We start from the raw sequence: 8,736 nt of genomic DNA, 5'->3' as shown, positions 1-8,736 counted from the left end.
TTGACCAATTCCTTGCCTAATTAGCAGTGCATTCACTTGTGATTGTCTGCAATACCTGAATGGGACCTTAATCAGTTAAGTTTATTTCTCAATTGGAACAAAATAAATATGTAAATGTCTTTCGATTCATACCATTTTTTTGTCTAACTTCATCTGAAAGGGGTGATCCAATACACGACCTCATATGCGTTGCCACTTAAAAATCAGTGCATGAAGGCTGGGGTATTAATTAATAAGATCATCCATTAGCAACCTATAAGAAAAAGAGCGTGATCTATGTCCGAGAAACTATACAAACAACCTCAGAATTATGTGTACAAACACAAATGATATAATAAGAACACATGAAAATCATGAATGTGCAGCAAATAAACACATTAGTCTAAAGAACAAATAAAACAACTTATTGTGGCAGTACCAAATGGAATTTTAGGAACAATTTAAGATCACAACCTGTTCTTCTCTCATTCAGTCTCATCTTGTATGGACATAGTCTGATTATATAGTTACATTGGCTCAAATACTAGATATTCTTCATAAGCATTTTGTCTCCTTGTTCCGAACAAAAGAATTTGAATATACAAATAAGTTCAACAACCATTAAATTAGCCGAGGCGTTTTAGTATGTATATTCTATAATTTATTCACAAACCTTATAATCTGTAGGTAGCAACTACTAAAAGTACAAGCACCATCGAATTGTTATCAAAACCAAAATAACCAATTAATACGATCTACTATTCACCATTCAGTCAAAGTGCTTATGATGATGACAAATGAAGCACTACAATTAGTACAAAGGGAAATACTTTGTGTACCACGATTAATAATTTAATGGTGACAAGTGAAGCAACAACAGATAAGAGTTTGACAAAAGAAAAAAAAAATCAAACTTGAATAAATAAAAAGAACATTGGTTCTGGTCATGTGTTAAGATAAACTTACGTATCCATCACTGCCTAGAGTGTCACCAAATGAACTACTTTTAGAAATGAAGAAGTCGGCACCCAACAAGCTGACCAAATGCCAATCAAGCAATCTGGTCACCCATCAAACGCATGTCACAAGCATAATTAGATATAACACCATTCTCTATCAGTCTTAATTTTCTAGGTAGTCTATGTATATTGGCTTTACGTAGCTCCAGCAAACCCTTTCCATATAATGAACGATAACAGAGAAATTCCCATAGCAAGGAGTATGGCAATAATAAAATTATTTAAAATGATTTTCCACCTAACGTTAAAGACCTATAGAGCTTAAACATCCCGAATGAAATTCCCTCCAGATTAAGCCAATGCTATGTGCTAACCACTTTGGGAAAAGAATGCATTTGATGATAAAAACAATATGAGAGCATATGTTTGAGACTTAAAATGGTACCATGTGTCCCAACTCCCAAATGATGGTAAAGTAAACAATGCCACTCTGCCAACCCTAAAAGATACATTAGCCCACACTCTAAAGTTCCTGTGTGATGAATTATCAAACCCTAGATCAATAGGTGGTAACAACACTCTTGACGCTCTCTAATACGTCATTCCACCCCAACATCAATATTACTAATAATATTAAATAAACATCTTTTTATGCAAGTCACAAAATAATAATAATAATAAAAATACGAGTATCTTAAAAAGCCAAAATTGAAAAATCAAAATAGCTTACGTCATCAACACCTAAAACTTTGGGATATGCATATTTGTGTTGTGCAGTTAAATCGCTACTCGGTCGCTACTCGTTTGAAGAGCGAGTAGCAAGTAGGTATAATTGGTCGGGGATTAATCGGGATTAATAAGACGATTTTTCATAACACTATATTTATTTACAAATAATTATTAAATATATTAAACTTTGAAATACCAACATAATAAAGCCAATTAAGAACCCAAACAATCAATAAACAATTAAAACACTCAATCAACTAAAATAAATATGATTAAGGTGTAGAACTTTACAGAATCGAGGGTTGGTCGAATCAGCGAAATGTCGAGTTCAATGTTTAACATTGAAATAGTTGAAATAGTGAACACAATTACTCGGCTAATCGGCCGAGTACTCGGGAGTTTTTGAGCCCAATTGTGATCGGGGATTAAATTGTTAGTCGGGTCGGCTAAACAGCGAGTAGCGAGTACTCACCGAATCGGCGAGTACTCAACGATTTAATAGCCCAGTATTTGTGTGATAGGTCCGGCCACTGGAAGGGTGGACCTAACTGCCAGTGATTCTCTCCTCTAAGAAGGAATCAAAAATGGAAAAGTTAAGAACCTTGTCAACTTTGGTTCCTTTCTTTTCCAGCATCCCGTCAAGCAAGACAAAAGGAAGATACAAACAAGAGAAGATTTCAATAAAATGATATTCAAACCAAGAAAGAAAATATATTTCTAACGATAAATGAAAAGATCGTAAACCTTTTCTACTTGAACCACAGTTCAAGGTAACCCATCAAGAATGAACCTTTCTGACATGATGGCCTCTTCATTGCTTCCTCGATTATTCCAACAACCAAGTCATCAGTTACAAGTTCCCCCTATAAACGAACTCCACAATCAGGAACGACAACAAATATAAACTTGTCTCATGCCCAAAGAACACTTTGTAAAGTGTATACCTTCTCCATGGCTTCTTTCGCCTTAATTCCAAGAGGTGTTTTAGTAGAAACAACAGCTTTGAGCATATCACCTGTAGCCAAGTGGCACAAACAACAGCCATCCTTGATAATAGGAGACTGGGTTCCTTTTCCAATCCGGGTGGACCTGCCAGTCAACTAATTTTTCATTAATAGCTAGGTGTATTTAAATAAATCTTTACTGTCAAAATTATAGTCAAATCAATCAATTAGGGGTATAATATAAATCAAAATAAAAAAAATTCATAATGTTCAAAGCCCCAAAATGAAATACCCATTCATCTCGCTCAACATTGAAAAAAAAAAAGGTATACCGATGAGAATGAGACGCTTATCGGGTTTAGATTGACGAAAAAAATCAGACATTATATCTACTGAAATTATAGGTGCAACCAACCTGCCTGCCAGTTTGCAGACATTGGTTTCAAAGCTTGGAACTGAAATCTTTAGTCATTTAGTGGCGAGGTGGAGAGAGAAGAGAGTAAACTTTATGGACGGTCTCTAAATGTTTCAGTGGGAAATTGAAATTTGGGCGGCATGCTTAAATTTTTCACCGATATAACAGGCGGGAAGAAAATAGTTCTACATGGTTTACAGAACCAGGACCGATTTTTGAACCCCGATCCCGGTTCAAACCACTGGTTCAACTAAAACTCGTCTGGTTCTTTGTTAAGAAAAGTATTAAACTATATATTTAAGGTTAACAAAGATTAAAGAAAAGTAATTAATATTTGGGTTGAGTCAACTCAGTTGGATTGAATAAAAATCATCGAGTTGAACTGATTTTTTCTTTTTTTAACCGAGTTTAATGGTTTCTAACTTGAATCGACCATTTAAATTGGTGTTGAAACCGGTCTATGTTGAACCAATTCAATATAAAAAAGTAAACCGGGAGCTTTGACTCTGGTTCAGACTTGAACCAGTCGAATCGTAAAACCATGGGCACAAGCACATACTGGAACAAAGGCTACTAACCCTACACATGATTTGGTTCGATTAAGCTTGACGTATAAAATTTTGAGTTAGCAAAAGATATGTTCAATCATATTGTCAACAGACTTGATAGCCATGTCATAATTGATGTAGATCTCAACATTTCTGCCAATTTGGTCTATTTGAAAACAATCTTACTTAACTTTTAGTTGAATGATTAAGGTATTTGTTATTGACAGACTCCATATTGTGTTGGGCGACCCCTAAAAAAAACAATTATTACAATTGTGTCATTGGTCCCAAAAAGTAAAAAAAAAAACAAATATTACAAGTATGTCATTGGTCCCAAAAAGTTAAATTCGAAAACCCCAAATTTAAACGACTCGGCTAGGTCGTTCATTGTGCAAACCCAACAATATGGTCACATCGTTGGGGACTTAGTCCAAACGGTATGGCCACATCGTTGGAAACTTAGTCCAAACGATGTGGCCACACCAGTCAAGAGGCCAAGAAAACAGAACTTTATATTTTTTCAAAGTTCAAATCCCTGCCACACCATTTGGACTAAGTTCCCAACGTTGTGGCCACACCGTTTGGGATTTGAACTTTGAAAAAACATAAAGTTCTGTTTTTTGGCCTCTTGACGGTGTGGCCACACCGTTTGGACTAAGTCTCAAACGGTGTGGCCAAATCGTTTGTGACTTAGTCCAAATGGTGTGGCCACATCGTTTGGACTAAGTCCCAAACGGTGTGGCCATATCGTTGGGTTTGCACAATGAATGACCTAGCCGGGTCGTTTAAGCTTGGGGTTTTCGAATTCAACTTTTTTGGACCAATGGCACACTTGTAACATTTTTTTTTTTTAACTTTTTGGGACCAATGCCACACTTGTAATAATTGTTCCCAACACAATATAGGGTCCGTCAATAATAGGACTCATGATTAAACATGAGAAAAGTTTAGGTTTGCATCAGAATATATGATGTTAAAGCTTAATATGTATAACTAATGACCTTGCGTTGACTTTTGCATGGATGCCTTATTTGAATTTTGATTCCCCGGGCATAAAGTATGTAAAACACAAGGATTAGCTAAGCCAAGTGTGTGTACCATACATTATATTTCAAGTCCAAAGTGTACTCAGACCGTGGACCGGATGCAGGACCAGCGGCGGACTAGTCCAGTGGCTGTCCAAATAAACACTTTTGGATCATCCGGTCTTCTGATCTGTCAAAGTTCACAACAGGTCCAAGGCCCATCTAGGTGGCCCAAGTTTATGGATACAATCCGTTCGGATGATTTTGATCCAATAACCCAATCCGTGGAAGCGAGAAATCCTAGTGCAATCCGATAAGATCTTGCACAATGATAGAATGAAATCTTGAGGAATGATCTTCTTTTAGATAGGATCATACTAGGATTCATCAAGGAATGCAATCTTCGAGAATCACTTTCTTGGCCGCCAAGGCAGGAGATTGCTATATATACATAGGCTTCTGCTGCCTCCAGAACTACGTTTAAAGAGACTTGATCCCGGATTCCTCACTGGGTACGTAGGCAGCCAAAATGTTGGTGCAATCTCTCTTCCTCAAAAACCCCAATCCCCATATCTTTCGAGCTTCGAGCTTTCAGAAGCACCATCACATTGGGAGTGTCGGGTTAACTTTTTGCCCCGACATTCTTTAGCGCTGTCTATGGGGACGATCGAACCCACAAACACGTGGTCTTCGGCCGGGCTTGATATCCTCGACCTTAGTTTTCGAACGTCCTTGTCACCATGGCTGAACTAACTGCGATGAATGATGCAAAAGTTACCAATCGGCATGGCATGACTCGACATGACATGGAGACTGTTCCAAGCACCACTGCAGAGGTGGGGCAGTCGAGCCATCGTAGATCCTTTTCTCAGAGCGGAGGAAATGGGTGGTCTGAAGCAGTTCCACACACTCTGGAGCCACTAGGGAATCCCTGTGTCCCTCGCCGCAACGCTGTGCGGAGCGCAAGAGCTGCTAGAATACACATCGGGGATGATCCTACTGAGAAGCTCAGGGATTGCATTGCCTTCCACAACATAAACAAAGCTTGCCCAGTGCATCCATACCCATTATCTCGCATCTCAGATCTAGTCGATGCAACCTCGGGATTCAAGCATCTGTCGTTCATGGACGCTTCCTCTAGTTATAACTAGATACCTCCACAGAGATGAATGTCAACATCTTGGCTCATGACGAAGCCATGGTGGAGGAGCTCAACGATGAAGCCCTACAGAATCTTATCACTTACCAGGACTCTATGGAGTGCAGTTATGACAAGAAGTTGCGTGCAAGATGGCAAACCAGGCGATTGGGCCTTATGTACAAGACATATATGTCACTTACAGTAGTTATCATTAGTTCCACCAATAAAGTTCACATATATTGGACTTTCCTTCCATTTTTTATCAATAAATTTCATTTTCATTTACGTTACGCTACTTTGTGGGGAACATTCCAAAGTATCATACCAGGCCAATTTGGTTCCAACTTCTAGTATGGCAGATTGGATGTTCAGAATCATACCAAAGAAAATACAGTATCAAGTTCAATTACAATCATGAGAGTGAGATGCACGACAATGCTTATGAAATTAAAACAAAAATAGCAGCGTCAGAAGTTTTATAAGACTGATGGGGAAAGTTTATGTTGTCATCTAAGGAAGATCTAATGCTCAACTCACAACTTATGGAGTTGGTTCAAAATGTCAAACTTCTATAATATTGTGTCACGGGAAGCTACAACCATATCTAATAAAATCTTATCTCCAGACATTCAGATAAGTATCCTACTTTTATTTGGTAAGTATTTTCTCACAATTTACTATAATATAAATCTTAAACTATATTATTACGTCACCACTTTCACATACCCATTACATAATAAGTCTTATTCGATCATTGACATTCATGCCACTCACTTATTTTTCTTCTTCATGCTTGCCACACCATGCGGTTCGAAGTGTTTAGTCCATAAGTTTTCCAACGTGAAAACGCCTACTTGGGGGCATATTTTTGATGAAATATAGTTCATATTTGCTGACAGATTCCTTGATGTCTCTACTCGCCAGTGACAATTTCCTCCAACGTGCAACAGTTTCTATTCTTACACTTACTAAACCCAGGTGGCGAAGGCCATCCTGCACTTTAGTTTTGACTTGTATGGTGCAGGGGGCCTACACCTGGTATCATCGTTCGACAACGCAAACCCAAGAATGATAATGTATCGTTTTTGGTCTGGGTGCGATTGCTTAGGTTACATCAAGCGTCTACCCTTGGTGGCGCAATCTAAGCTACACTCAGATTAATAAAACTAATAAGGCACTTCTGGTTGTCCTTTGGTCTCCACAAGGATCATCTACTGGAGAATTTTTGCAATGTAACTACGCTTGTTCATCAAGTGACTTAGTTGCATTGATATATTCGCGGCAACGGTAGACCACCGTCTAATCTTTTATAAGGATGGTTACACATTCAACATATCCAACTTATTGACCGAGTTTTTATCTCTGCCGAGTTAAAACAAGCTATTTCATGCAAACATACATGAACACCAAATCTAAACTATGATAGGAACAGTTCAAGCACTGTTACGATATCGGGATAACTCCTCCTTCAGCGAATCAAGCTCCGCATCTCGCGCGGCAATATCTCTGGCTAAGCGAGCATTCTCCTTCTAATGACTCTCATAACGTTGTGTGGCTAACACCCGTATCTGCAGTCCATATAAATATTAGCGTGTTTATTCGCTTATTTACTAATAAAATTACAGGTTCAAGTGTTATTGGTTACCTTGTCTAAATCCCGTTGTAACGCGTCAATCGCTTCCATAATATCTTCCGATGGCGGCACAGGCGACGGCTCTCGGGGAGCATGATCAGGATTGGGACATTGCCAATAGGCAGATCGGCGGCCACGAGATCTAGATGATGCGGAATTAAGTACTTCCGTTCCCATATCAGATACATTAGGGGTTCGCTCTCTATGTGACGCCGAACGACCATCAGATCCACGAGACCTATCTGTCGCAAAGGTCGGTATCATATTACTGATAGGCACTATATCTAAGGGTACTCTCGAAGGCCTACCACTCCTAACACGAAACCCATAATCATTGGAACTAGTTGCAGCTGACCCAAAAGTCCGAACAGTATGGGGTGGTGTTTCTCCCAACTGCACACCCTTCCCTCGATCATTTCTGGGGGCATCTGGTTCCTCCTCGTCCTCTGAGCTACTGAGGGCATCTAGTTCCTTCTCATCCTCTGAACTACTAACAATAAGATTCCTCCTTTGCGATGGACCAGACACTGTTCCTAGCAAGCAAAATTATAGTCAGTTTTTATTTCCGAGTCGCAAAGTAAGCTATTCCGCAAAAATGCAATGCTCACACACATATAAGTTACCTGTGGTAAAGTTATTTCCACGCGGAGTTCCAACATTATTCTCCGAGTTCAAATGGACACTAGATGCAACCCGAAAACTCACACTTTCAGTGTTCTCCCACGAGTAAACCGGTGGCACATATGATACGTGTCGGGTAGCGAGTCTCCGACGAGGCCTTCCATGCATCTCTGGCGTTGCCTCCCTTGCCATATTTGGTACTTGAGCACCACAAGGAGGGTCACTGCTAAAGGTTGCGCTTCCTGGCGCTCTCGGCACCCCACCAACAACATGACCGGTACCTATCGGCGTTGGTATTACATCACGTATCCACCAAACCACCTCGTCCGGATATGACAAGTCATACGCCATTGGCAGTAGGCTACATAGTACGTTCAGATTACTCCACATTTCCTCAGTCAATTCCCCTTTGAGAGCACGAATCTCATCTACACCTGATCCGGAATGATAAATTCGGTTAGTTGTCAAACATGAACGATTAATTCGAACTCATTTAGAGGGTCAATTTACCTTTAAATGCACACGGGATAAATTCTTCGTATTCTGACCACCTCCAGTTATTGAGTATGTAACACAGTGTGTCCCATCCTTTATGACTATGAAGAAATCTAGTAAACTCGAACCCCCCCCCCCTCCTGCGATGTCACCCGAAGGCAAATACGGCCTCTGGAAGGAACAAGTTCCGGATCTAAAAGGTAGTAGATGGACTCCCAGTTTAGATGCAAGTTGTACACTTGGCGAA

At 39.6% G+C, this 8,736-nt stretch overlaps 1 pseudogene; it reads right to left on the bottom strand.

Moving 5' to 3' along the window:
* Nucleotides 1–1,632: 1,632 nt before the first annotated feature.
* Nucleotides 1,633–8,345, bottom strand: LOC147503610 (adenylate kinase 4-like; annotated as a pseudogene).
* Nucleotides 8,346–8,736: the final 391 nt, after the last annotated feature.

The sequence above is a fragment of the Coptis chinensis genome, chromosome 4, assembly GCF_015680905.1.
Source record: "Coptis chinensis isolate HL-2020 chromosome 4, ASM1568090v1, whole genome shotgun sequence".
NCBI lineage: Eukaryota > Viridiplantae > Streptophyta > Magnoliopsida > Ranunculales > Ranunculaceae > Coptis > Coptis chinensis.
The sequence above is the reverse complement of the archived record's forward strand: the minus strand, read 5'-3'. Positions and strand labels throughout refer to the sequence as shown.